This window comes from Hylobates moloch, unplaced genomic scaffold (genome assembly GCF_009828535.3).
Source record: "Hylobates moloch isolate HMO894 unplaced genomic scaffold, HMol_V3 SCAFFOLD_1, whole genome shotgun sequence".
Taxonomy (NCBI): domain Eukaryota; kingdom Metazoa; phylum Chordata; class Mammalia; order Primates; family Hylobatidae; genus Hylobates; species Hylobates moloch.
The window spans coordinates 193,604,399-193,616,803 of record NW_026652276.1 but is presented as its reverse complement, the minus strand read 5'-3'; the positions used below and the strand labels follow the sequence as shown (position 1 = coordinate 193,616,803).

At 38.7% G+C, this 12,405-nt stretch overlaps 1 pseudogene; it reads left to right on the top strand.

The window, feature by feature from the left end:
- Positions 1 to 4,058: 4,058 nt before the first annotated feature.
- On the top strand, positions 4,059 to 5,854 carry LOC116810939 (mitochondrial intermediate peptidase-like; annotated as a pseudogene).
- Positions 5,855 to 12,405: the final 6,551 nt, after the last annotated feature.

Genomic DNA, 12,405 nt, shown 5'->3' with positions numbered 1-12,405 from the left:
TAGAATTACAAACCTCAGCAGAAGAAGAAAAAAAAAGACTTCAGCTGGGCTGGTAACATTAGCCTTTTTAGCTATATTCTAGGAAAATTAGAAACAAGAGCTCTCTCTCCAGAGAAGTGCCCCAGGCTGCAGCAGCTCAACTCCAAACAGGTTTCACTACCTCCTATGCCCACTTAGAGGGAGGCTCCACAGGCTCTAATCTCTGCGTTCTCTGGCCATGCTTGAGCATCTGCCAGCCCTCTCCTAATTAAATTTTGCCAACACTTCTATTCTAGTTCTTTGTTCAATCTAATATTCCCTGTAGTGAATTCTGATCACACTGAGCTGCCTGCCTTAACAGGCCATTTTAATACCCAGGTACCTGTGATTTTTTTTTTTTTTTTGGTGGTTGTTGTTAGTGCTCTGGTTATCATTAAGATGTTATTTCATTATTTATGTTATAACATAAAAAATAAAATAATCATAAACATGGAAAAGATTTTTATTAAAGAGTAATATCTCTCCTGGCATTGCAATTTTCCATCCACCTTCATGTTTATTTTTTCCACTGGTCTTCACCTGGTTTGGGGTGGGGAGCAGATATCAAAGTCACTTAGAGAAAGCTTTTAAATAATTTGTACCCTCCTACTCTTCCCTTCTGCAAGATTATGTTTTGTTGAAAACAACCATTTTTTAAAAATCAGGCATAACCTACATTTCCCCAATTCCTCAAAGTTCTTAAACAAGAGTTTCAAAATCCTTAGGAATTTATAGACCTTTTTATTTTTTTAAGGCCAGGAGGAGGGCTTTATGTTTAAATGTACTTATATAACAAGCTTTCCTGGCCATAAGTAAAACATCCTGTTTTATGTTAAGCACCATCACATAACAAGATATAACAGTATATGTTTTTGCAGCAATTTTAAAGTTTCTTTCATTTCTAAATTGAAAAAGATACTATTAATTTTAAAATTTCAATTAAAGGAAAAAAGATAATTGAAGACCCCTTCCTGTGTTAAGGAACCATAGATTATTCAATAGTATTCTCTGAAGGTTCTCAAAATAAAATTATTTCCATCCTGATTTTAATTTAAGGGAATCTTAACTAGCACTTTTACTTTAAATATGTACTTCCTCTGTTGTTCTCTCTTCTCTATCTCCCAAGTGGCTTTTTCATCAGAAATTGGAAGGCACTACACCTTTAGGCTAGTAGCCTTCGGGTGAATGAAAAACAGAGTTCAGACTGAAGAAGTGTTGTGTGTGTCTGCTCAGACTATCTTTCTTCCATCATCTCCTGCTACTAATTCTTCACCAGTAAAAGTGTACATTCCCGTCCCCACCCCAAGGTTAGATAATTGGGGAATTGTTGGGAGTCTCTTACTAGTTGGCACAGCTGAGTTTTATTTATTTATAATTTATACTCCATGTATCTCCAACATATTTGAGGTGGTGAACAATAAAACTAGTATGTCCATTATAGAAATTAAAAGTAATCTTTCCGCTCTTCCCAACTAATCCCTGCGTACACCCCCTCCCCTCCCCCACAATAATAGAAAGAAGTAAAAGTTAACTTTGATTCATCCTTGGTTAAAATAATAGGAAAGCATAAGTTACAATAATATTCGATTATTTCTGATCATCTCAAGAACACAGGAAACAAAAATATTGGATAGGTGGGGAAAACATTTTATTTAGAATCAAATGAATGTGCCAGTTACTAAGTTTTTGTATCTCAGCATCAAACCTATCCATTCTGTGCTACATAATGCTGGAGCTGAGACTTTACAAACTACATTCCAGCTGGCTCCCTCTTAAGTTCTGCCAATTATGGTGATGACAGGAGGTTGTTTAGAAGGACAGCACAAGGTGGAGACAGGAAGAAAGAACTACTTGCTCTTGCCTGCTTCCTCTTCCTGGAAGCATCAGCCCTACATTGCTTTTTCACCCTAAGAAGGCAATTCCACTCCCCAGTGCTGCCTCACCCTGAGAGGGCAAGTCCTTCCCATCACAACTCTTACAGAACCAGCCTTTTTGCACCTCGTCAGAGACACAAAAACTAGCTATCTAAAGACCCCTTTTTAGAGATCTGAGTTTCAGAGCTTCTTGTCTCCAAGCTTCCAAGTTTTAATACAGATTGAACATCCCTAATTCAACAACCTGAAATTTTAAATGCTCCAAAATCCGAAACTTTGAAGGCTGACATGATGCCACAGGTGGAAAATTTCACAGTTGACCTCATGTGATGGGTCACAGCCAAAATACAGTCAAGACTTTGTTTTATCCACAAAATTATTTAAAATCTTATATAAAATTATCTTCAGGCTATATATATGTATATGGAACATAAGTGAATTCCATGTTTAGACTTGGGTGCCATCCCCAAGGTATCTCATTATGTATATGCAAATATTCCAAAATCTGAAGAAAGCTGAAATCAAACACTTCTGGTCCTAAGCGTTTTGGATAAGAAATACTCAAACCTTATGTGCAACCTCTTCCCCTTCTTCCCCTAGCCCTAGGAGTGGTATCTGCTCCTGCAGTTGCTTTATGTTTCCTTTTTGCATTTTTAGCCACCTAACTAACAACTTTATACCTAATTAACACTTCCTTATATTATATTTTCTGTTAAATAAGTAGTGTGACTGCTATATCCCAACAGGATCTTAATGGCTACAATGGATAGAGGCCATGTCTCTTATTATCTTCACTTATGTGAAGCAGCATGCCTCCTAAGATAGTCACACTCTCTTCCAGAGCTATTAATACAAAGATCTTCCCATGGTAGTCAATTTTTGTTAAAGTTTCTCTAACCACACTGGAAGCAAGAAAAAAATTATTTTTTTTAAAAAAGTGTATTTTAACAAGGAGGCATGTAAGACATTATTTTATTCCCTTTTTTATTTTTGGCAAAATATGCTTATTGTAAAAATTGTAATTTGCTCCTTTTTATGGTGTAAATGAACTTTGTTAGACCTATGACTGCATGCATTATATATGGGTCAGAAAAGCCAGACTCTAGGTCTAATTTTTCTATTTGTTAGCTTGGTAAATAAAATGAAGATGGTGGTGCTAGCAGCTGAAAAACTATACCCAATGGGAAGTCTGAATTATTTAATAATTTACTATTGGAAAATTAAAAATAAATTTAAAAGAATGCTAGAAAGATCGCTAGTTCTATAAAGAGAGAGATCACTGGGAGCCTGGGATTATATTCTCAAATGAAATTTTAACTTTCAGCTCTCTGGCAAGCCAAGGAAATAAACATTGCTTTTATGTACAAGAAGTTACATCATCAAAATTGCTGACTAGGGATGCTTGATACTCATCCCTCCCACAAGAAAGGACCAAGGCAACAAATAAACAGCTAAGATTTTACTGGGATATTGAAGGGAGAGTGCTGGTGTGCAGCGAGGGAGTGGAGATGCACCTGTGGTGATTCATTGAAATCCAGGAGGGTGCCATGGAGGTACCGTGTCTGCAACCATCTCCCCTGCTCAGATTGAATCTGCTAGGAGTCAGGAGGAACTTCCCATTTCAGGGGAAAAAGTAGGCAAAAGATCCCCACCAGTCGCCATTGCCACCACAAACACTCACAGTTCTTACTACAGGAGAATCATATGCTCCCTGCAAGCCCTGAGCCCAATCTGGAGAATTGCCAGGTGAACAAAAGAAAAAAGGAAAGAAAGAAAGAAAAGAAAAAAGCATTTTAAAAATGAAGAAAGCCCAGAAATGCAGAGTGTGCACTCCTGACTGGAGCTGCAGCACTGGGACAAGGGTCTTGCAGCTGGGCATGGGGTTACTCCACAAACACTATGTGCCCAAAGCCTAGGCCGCTTTGTAGCCGAAGTAGTGGCCTTGTGGCCAGGGCGGGCAGGCAGGGGCAGCCTCAGAGTTGAGACCCATGTGGAAGGGTCAGCACCTGCTGGTCCCTGGTGGGCTCCGCCTTCAATGTCAGGGCTACCACTTGGACCTGTTTAGTGAGCACTGGGGTCTTTTTGGATGTCCTGAGCTCAGCACCCCAGAAAAATTTAATATTGCCCAATAAAAAGCCTTGAGAAAGACAGAATTGCTTGTGGAACATGCATGTTCCACCCCACCTGGACCCCAGATTGTGCGCATCTTTGATGAGCTCTTGGATTCCTTGTTCAGAGTGGCTGACTTGGTCGAACAGAAATGTGGAATTATGTCAAAGTCTGCAAAAATTACTAGCTGATTAAAAACAAAACAAAAACTAGGCAAGTGGCCTAACTGTTTATGTTTGATTTTGAAATTAGTGGAATCCACCTAGACAAAGAAAAGTGTAAAAGAGCAGTGGACCTTAATGTTAAAATCTTGGATTTGAGTAGCACATGTCTTATGGCAAACAACTTTCCCAACAAGATTGAGAAGCATCTCTTACTAGAACACATTCACCATAACTTTTATCTGATGGGGATCATATCATAATTGATGGTCTCCATGCAGAAGCACCAGGCGACTTGGTGTGAGAAGCTGCTTATAAAATTTTTCTTTATCCCTATACTGGTCAATTAAAATGTTTAGAAGAGTAGCTCAGCAACAGAGATCCTCTGCAAAAGTTGGTAGTGTATTCTGTGTTTTCCAACAGGGCTCTCCAAGGAACAATAGTTAAAATTCAGAAACTGTCACCCAGTTCCTTGAGAAACTCTCTGACAAACTTTCTGAAAGAACTTGAAAAGATTTTGAGATGATATGAGGGATGAAAATGAAACAGAATTCTCAAAATTCCAAAGTAATGCCTTGGGACCCCTGCTACCACAGTGGTGTGATTCATGCACAAAGGTATAATATTGAGCCTGGCTTATATTGCCTGTTTTTCTCCCTTGGAGCATGCATGGAAGGCCTGAATATTTGGCTTAATACACTGTTGGGGATTTCCTTATGTGCAGAGTGGCCTGCAAAAGGAGAGGTATGGTGTGAAGATGTCTGAAAACTGGCCCTCATTCATGAATCTGAAGGACCGTCAGAGTGCATTTACTTTGATTTTCTTCAGCAAGCAGACAAACCACATCAGGATTGCCATTTTACAATCCATGGAGGCAGATGAAAGGACAACAGAGACTATCAACTCCCAGTCATGGTTCTTATGCTGAATCTTCCCCATTCCTCAAGTTCACCAACTTTGCTAACTCCTGGAATGATGGAAAATCTTGTCCACAAAATGGGACATGCTATGCTTTCAATGCTAAGATGTACTTGTTACCAACACGTCACTGGAACCAGGTGCCCCACTGATTTTGCAGAGGTTCCTTCTATTCTAATAGAGTACTTTGCAAATGATTATCGAGTAAACAATTTGCCAGACAAAATTAGAATGGGCAGCCACTGCCAAAAAAATATGGTGTTTCAGCTTTGTGAATCTAAAAAGGTTTGTGCTGTAGCTGATATGAAACTTTAGGTCTTTTATGCCACTCTGGATCAAATCTACCATGGGAGGCATCCCCTGAGGAATTCAACCACAGACATTCTCAAGGAAACACAAGAGACATTCTGTGGCTTACCATATGTTCCAAATACTGCCTGGAAGCTGCGGATCACCTACCTCGTGGGCTATACTGCCAAATATTACTCTTACCTCATGTCTAGGGCAGTCACTTCCATGGTTTGGAAGGAATGTTTTCTACAAAATCCTTTCAACAGGGTCACCATGGAGTGCTATTGCAGGGAGATGCTGGCCCACAGTGGAGGCAAGAAGCCCATGCTCATGGTTGAAGGTGTGTTTCAGAAGTGCCCTTCTATTGATTACTTTGTAAGTGCCCTTGTTTCTGACTTGGATCTGGACTTTTAAACTTTTGTCATGGATTCTGAATCATGGAAACACCCTAAATCACTTAAATCAAGGTCATGTAGATATTGACTGTTAGAAATGCTACAACTGGTGAAAGCTTGTTTCTGATTTCAGTGTTCACTTCTGTAATAACTTCTGAAAAACTTTAAACTGATAGAACTTGTAATAAATCATTTGTTTTAATAATATAGAAATGAAGAAAGCCTACAGATGTATGAGACACTATTAAGTGAATAAATATTCATATTATGGGCGTTCTACAAGAAGAAGAGAAGAGAAAAGGAGAGGAAAACATATTTAATAAAATCATAGCAGATAACTTCCCAAGTCTTGGGAGAGAGATGGGCATCCAGGTCCAGAAAGCTCAAAGAATCCCAATTAGATTTAACTGAAACAGGTCCTCTCTGAAAAATGTTGTAGTCAAATTGTCAAAAGTCAAAGACAATAAATTTTAAAAACAGCAAGAGGAAAGCATTAAGTCATATATAAAGGAATCTTCATTAGACTAACAGTGTACTTCTCAGCAAAATATTACAGGCCATGAAAGAATGGGATGATAGATTCAAAGTGCTGAAAAAAAAACCTGTCAGCCAAGAATATGAAACCCAGCAAAGCTACACTTTAGAAATGAAGGAGAAATAAAATCTTTCCCAGATAAACAAAAATTAAGGAAATTTACCACTAGAACAGCCTTACAAGAAATGCTCAAGGGAATCTTACATCTGGAAGTGAAAAAATGGTAACTACCATGATGACAACATGAGAAACTATAAAACTCACTGGTAAAGCCAATATACAAAGAAGAAAAAGAAACGAATAAAGCCTTATCACTACAGAAAATCACCCAGCTGCAACAACAAACAATCAGGAAGTAAAGAACAAATATACAAAACAAACCAGGTGTAAATATACAAAAACCAGGAAAACATCAATAAATGACAGGAGGAAGTCCTCATCTATCAGTAATAACCTTGAAAGTAAATGGATTAAATTCCTCATTTAAAATATATAGACTGACTGAATGAATCAATAAAAACATAACCCAATAATATGCTGCCTACAAGAAATTCACTTCACTGTAAACACAGACAGAAAGTGAAATGATGAAAAAGATATTTTATGCAAACAGAAGCCAAAAGTGAGCAGGAGTAGCAATACAAACAGACTTCAAGTCAAAAGCTATAAAGAGTCAAAGAAAGACATTATATAATAAAGGGATCACTTTGGAAAGAAAATTCAACAATTGTAAACATACATATACCCAACACCAGAGCACCCAGAAATATAAAGCAAACACTCTATCTAAAGGGAGAGATAGACCCCAATACAATAATACTCAGGGACTTAATTCAACACCCCACTCTCAGCATTGGATAGATTACTAACACAGAACACTCAACAATGAAACATCAAAATTAAATTATACTATATCAAGGAGGAGTTGCTACCATTCCTTCTGAAACTATTCCAATCAATAGAAAAAGGGAATCCTCCCTAACTCATTTTATGAGGCCAGCATCATCCTGATATCAAAGCCTGGCAGAGACACAACAAAAAAAGAGAATTTTAGACCAATATCCCTGATGAACATCGATGCAAAAATCCTCAATAAATTACTGGCAAACCAAATCCAGCAGCACATCAAAAAGCTTATCCACCGTGATCAAGTGGGCTTCATCCCTGGGATGCAAGGCTGGTTCAACATACGCAAATCAATACATGTAATCCAGCACATAAACAGAGCCAAAGACAAAAACCACATGATTATCTCAATAGATGCAGAAAAGACCTTTGCAAAATTCAACAGCCCTTCATGCTAAAAACTCTCAATAATTTAGGTATTGATGGGACGTATCTCAAAATAATAAGAGCTATTTATGACAAACCCACAGCCAATATCATACTGAATGGGCAAAAGCTGGAAGCATTCCCTTTGAAAACTGACACAAGACAGGGATGTCCTCTCTCACCACTGCTATTCAACATAGTGCTGGAAGTTCTGGCCAGGGCAATCAGGCAGGAGAAGGAAATAAAGGGTATTCAGTTAGGAAAAGAGGAAGTCAAATTGTCCCTGTTTGCAGATGACATGATTGTATATCTAGAAAACCCCATCGTCTCAGCCCAAAATCTCCTTAAGCTGATTAGCAACTTCAGCAAAGTCTCAGGATACAAAATCAATGTACAAATATCACAAGCATTCTTGTACACCAATCACAGACAAACAGAGAGCCAAATCATGAGTGAACTCCCATTCACAATTGCTTCAAAGAGGATAAAATACCTAGGAATACAACTTACAAGGGATGAGAAGGACCTCTTCAAGGAGAACTACAAACCACTGCTCAATGAAATAAAAGAGGATACAAACAAATGGAAGAACATTCCATGCTCATGGTATGGAAGAATCAATATCGTGAAAATGGCCATACTGCCCAAGGTAATTTATAGATTCAATGCCATCCCCATCAAGCTACCAATGACTCTCTCCACAGAATTGGAAAAAACTACTTTAAAGTTCATATGGAACCAAAAAAGAGCCCGCATCGCCAAGTCAATCCTAAGCCAAAAGAACAAAGCTGGAAGCATCACGCTACCTGACTTCAAACTATACTACAAGACTACAGTAACCAAAACAGCATGGTACTAGTACCACGACAGAGACATAGATCAATGGAACAGAACAGAGCCCTCAGAAATAATGCTGCATATCTAAAACTATCTGATCTTTGACAAACCTGACAAAAACAAGAAATGGGGAAAGGATTTCCTATTTAATAAACAGTGCTGGGAAAACTGGCTAGCCATATGTAGAAAGCTGAAACTGGATCCCTTCCTTACACCTTATACAAAAATTAATTCAAGATGGATTACAGACTTACATGTTAGACTTAAAACCATAAAAACCCTAGAAGAAAACCTAGGCAATACCATTCAGGACATAGGCATTGGCAAGGACTTCATGTCTAAAACACCAAAAGCAACGGCAACAAAAGCCAAAATTGACAAATGGGATCTAATTAAACTAAAGAGCTTCTGCACAGCAAAAGAAACTACCATCAGAGTGAACAGGAAACCTACAGAATGGGAGAAAATTTTTGCAACCTACTCATCTGACAAAGGGCTAATATCCAGAATCTACAATGAACTCAAACAAATTTACAAGAAAAAAACAAACAACCCCAACAAAAAGCGGGTGAAGGACATGAACAGACACTTCTCAAAAGAAGACATTTATGCAGCCAAAAAACACATGAAAAAATACTCATCATCACTGGCCATCAGAGAAATGCAAATCAAAACCACAGTGAGATACCATCTCACACCAGTTAGAATGGCCATCATTAAAAAGTCAGGAAACAACAGGTGCTGGAGAGGATGTGGAGAAATAGGAACACTTTTACACTGTTGGTGGGACTGTAAACTAGTTCAACCATTGTGGAAGTCAGTGTGGCAATTCCTCAGGGATCTAGAACTAGAAATACCATTTGACCCAGCAATCCCATTACTGAGTATATACCCAAAGGACTATAAATCATGCTGCTATAAAGACACATACGCATGTATGTTTATTGTGGCACTATTCACAATAGCAAAGACTTGGAACCAACCCAAATGTCCAACAACGATAGACTGGATTAAGAAAATGTGGCACATATACACCATGGAATATTATGCAGCCATAAAAATGATGAGTTCATGTCCTTTGTAGGGACATGGATGAAACTGGAAAACATCATTCTCAGCAAACTATCACAAGGACAAAAAACCAAACACCACATGTTCTCACTCATAGGTGGGAATTGAACAATGAGAACACATGGACACCGGAAGGGGAACATCACACTCCGGGGACTGTTGTGGGGTGGGGGGAGTGGGGAGGGATAGCATTAGGAGATATATCTAATGCTAAATGACGAGTTAATGGGTGAAGCACACCAACATGGCACATATATACATATGAAACAAACCTGCACGTTGTGCACATGTACCCTAAAACTTAAAGTATAATAATAATAATAATAAAGGGTATTCAAATAGGAAAAGAGGAAGTCAAATTGTCTCTGTTTGCAGATGACATGATTGTATATTTAGAAAACCCCATTGTCTCAGCCCAAAATCTCCTTAAGCTGATAAGCAACTTCAGCAAAGTCTCAGGATACAAAATCAATGTGCAAAATTGCAAGCATTCTTATACACCAATAACAGACAAACAGAGAGCAAAATTATGAGTGAACTCCCATTCACAATTGCTTCAAAGGGAATAAAATACCTAGGAATACAACTTACAAGGGATGTGAAGGACCTCTTCAAGGAGAACTACAAACCACTGCTCAATGAAATAAAAGAGGACACAAACAAATGGAAGAACATTCCGTGCTCATGGATAGGAAGAGTCAATATCGTGAAAATGGCCATACTGCCCAAGGTAATTTATAGATTCAGTGCCATCCCCATCAAGCTACCAGTGACTTTCTTCATAGAATTGGAAAAAACTACTTTAAAGTTCATATGGAACCAAAAGAGAGTCTGCATTGCCAAGTCAATCCTAAGCCAAAAGAACGAAGCTGGAGGCATCATGCTACCTGACTTCAAACTATACTACAAGGCTACAGTAACCAAAACAGCATGGTACTGGTACCAAAACAGAGATATAGACCAATGGAACAGAATAGAACCCTCAGAAATAATACCACACATCTACAACCATCTGATCTTTGACAAACCTAACAAAAACAAGCAATGGGGAAAGGATTCCCTATTTAATATATTGTGCTGGGAAAACTGGCTAGCCATATGTAGAAAGCTGAAACTGGATCCCTTCCTTATACCTTATTCAAAAATTAATTCAAGATGGATTAAAGACTTACATATTAGACCTAAAACCATAAAAACTCTAGAAGAAAACCTAGGCAATACCATTCAGGACATAGGCATAGGCAAGGACTTCATGTCTAAAACACCAAAAGCAATGGCAACAAAAGCCAAAATTGACAAATGGGATCTAATTAAACTAAAGAGCTTCTGCACAGCAAAAGAAACTACCATCAGAGTGAACATGCAACCTACAGAATGGAAGAAAATTTTTGCAATCTACTCATCTGACAAAGGGCTAATATCCAGAATCTACAATGAACTCAAATTTACAAGAAAAAAAAAACAAGCCCATCAAAAAGTGGGCAAAGGATATGAACAGACACTTCTCAAAAAAAGACATTCATGCAGCCAAAAGACACATGAAAAAATGCTCATCATCACTGGCCATCAGGAAAATGCAAATCAAAACCACAGTGAGATACCATCTCATACCAGTTAGAATGGCGATCATTAAAAAGTCAGGAAACAGCAGGTGCTGGAGAGGATGTGGAGAAATAGGAACACTTTTACACTGTTGGTGGGACTGTAAACTAGTTCAACTATTGTGGAAGACAGTGTGGCAATTCCTCAAGGATCTAGAACTAGAAATACCATTTGACCCAGCCATCCCATTACTGGGTATATACCCAAAGGACTATAAATCATGCTGCTATAAAGACACATGCACACATGTTTATTGCGGCACTATTCACAATGGCAAAGACTTGGAACCAACCCAAATGTCCATCAATGATAGACTGGATTAAGATAACGTGGCACATATACACCATGGAATGCTATGCAGCCGTAAAAAAGGATAAGTTCATGTCCTTTGTAGGGACATGGATGAAGCTGGAAAACTTCATTCTCAGCAAACTATCGCAAGGACAAAACAACCAAACACTACATGTTCTCACTCATAGCTGAGAATTGAACAATGAGAACACCTGGACACAGGAAGGGGAACATCACACACCGGGGCCTGTTGTGGGGTGGGGGGAAGGGGGAGGGATAGCATTAGGAGATATACCTAATGTAAATGATGAGTTAATGGGTGCAGCACACCAACATGGCACATGTATACATATGTAACAAACCTGCACGTTGTGCACATGTACCCTAGAACTTAAAGTATAAAAATAAATAAATAAAACAATAAAAATAAAATAAACTGTACCATGGAACAAACAGAACTAGCATATATTTAGCGAACATTTCACCCAACAGCTGCAGAATATATATTCTTTTCATTGGCATATGAAACATTCCCCAGGATTGACCACATGTAAAAACACAACATAAGCCCCCCAAAATTTTTTTTTTTTTTTTTTTGAGACGGAGTCTCGCTCTGTCACCCAGGCTGGAGTGCAGTGGCGCAATCTCGGCTCACTGCAAGCTCTGTCTCCTGGGTTCACTCCATTCTCCTGCCTCAGCCTCTCCGAGTAGCTGGGACTACAGGCGCCCGCCACCACGCCCGGCTAATTTTTTTTTGTATTTTTAGTAGAGACGGGGTTTCACCGTGGTCTCGATCTCCTGACCTCGTGATCCACCCGCCTCGGCCTCCCAAAGTGCTGGGATTACAAGCGTGAGCCACCGCGCCTGGCCAATATTTTTAAAAATAAAAATCATATTAAGTATCTTATCAAAATGGAATACAATTAGACATCATTAACAAGAGGAATATTTGAAACTACACAAGAAAATTTAACATTCTCCCGAATGACCAATAGATGTGGAAAAAATTAAGAATAACTTAGGCCGGGTGC